The following is a 1,372-nucleotide window of genomic DNA, read 5'->3' on the forward strand; positions in this document are numbered from 1 at the left end:
TCCCTCAACATTATAAAAACAATATTTGCTAACAGAGGTATGGTCAAAACCACCAAAAAAAGAAGCACTTACAAAGGTTTCTCTCTTCCCACCTCCCACCCCTCACCCCCCAAAGGGAAGAGTATATGCTTTTTAAAGAGTTCTTTTAAAATGAACAGGAACGACACCAATGGAAATTTTAAAAAATCACATCCAGTCTTTTCATCTCATTATAAACAAGGGTTGTTAACAGAACAAACAGGGTGACCTGTTAAAAGACTGCCCACTGCCTGCTTTGGGCTCTGAGCTGTCAGCACAGCTCAGAGCCTGGAGCCTGCTTCAGATTCTGTGTCTTCCTCTCTCTCTGCCCCTCCCCTGCTCATGCTGTCTCTCTCTCTCTCAGAAATAAATAAAACATGAAAAACATTAAAAAAAAAAAAGTCTGCTCACTGGCCACTCACTGGGGTGGGGAGTGGAGAAATGCTATACACAAACCACTTCTAGCCACTGATATTTGGTGGAGAACATGAAGAAACCACTGAGACTGTAAACAACTGCCATTATTAAGTGAAAATGGGGAAGGGGGTTCTGATTTATTTAAAAGAGAAAGCCTTAAACTCGTGGACTGTCTATTCTCACACACCCAATATCCATAATCCTGTGGTTAAAGCATAATATACTATGGCACTATTAAAGCACTCTTCAACATCAACAGTCACACCATCCACCCACACCCACCTACTTGCAGAGGACCAAATGTCCTCCCTAGAGACCCAGGGTGGGGAGCGCTGAGCACTGCCTCTTCCCTTGTCAGCAGGCACAGACTTTGGCCCTCCAAGATAAGGATGTGGCAGTCCTTAAACAGGCTGCACAGAGACCCGCTGCCACCGGTGGAAACGGAAAGGAAGAATGGGGTCTGTGCCTGGGATAAAAAGTTGGTCCCTCAGCTTCCTCAGGACATGGGAATCACAACGTCATGGTAACTGACATGTTCCAAAAAGGGGTAAGGAAGAAAATTGGTGCAGCTCCAGGTACCTGGGCAGGAGCTCCCAGGACAGATAGTGAGGCCACCCCTCGGGATAAAAGGAAGAGTCCGAGAATGATAGCGTAGACGTACGTGCAATGAGGTGCTCCTCAAACTGGGGTATGGCAGTTCTGTCTGTCACTGGAGGGGACAAGCTGTCCCTTCCCCTATGTTAAGTCTTCCTGGGTGGCTCCGCAGGTCCTAAGAGCGAACGCTGCGGGACAGGCGCCGGCAGCGGACTGCACGCCACGGTGACAAGGGCGGGGCACTGCCCACCTGCCCAGACCCGAGGGGCAGGGATGGGGGCACCAGGGGTACGCAAGGCAGAGCCTGGGCGGGGCAGATCCGCGTCCCGGGGCCCCATCTCAC

At 50.1% G+C, this 1,372-nt stretch overlaps 1 protein-coding gene across 2 annotated transcripts in view; it reads right to left on the bottom strand.

Moving 5' to 3' along the window:
* GPR155 (G protein-coupled receptor 155) overlaps positions 1-1,372 on the bottom strand; it is a 47,276-nt gene that overhangs the window by 45,651 nt on the left and 253 nt on the right. The gene's annotated exons all lie outside the window — the stretch shown is intronic.

This window comes from Hyaena hyaena, unplaced genomic scaffold, assembly GCF_003009895.1.
Source record: "Hyaena hyaena isolate Hyena2069 unplaced genomic scaffold, ASM300989v1 scaffold_154, whole genome shotgun sequence".
Taxonomy (NCBI): Eukaryota; Metazoa; Chordata; class Mammalia; order Carnivora; family Hyaenidae; genus Hyaena; species Hyaena hyaena.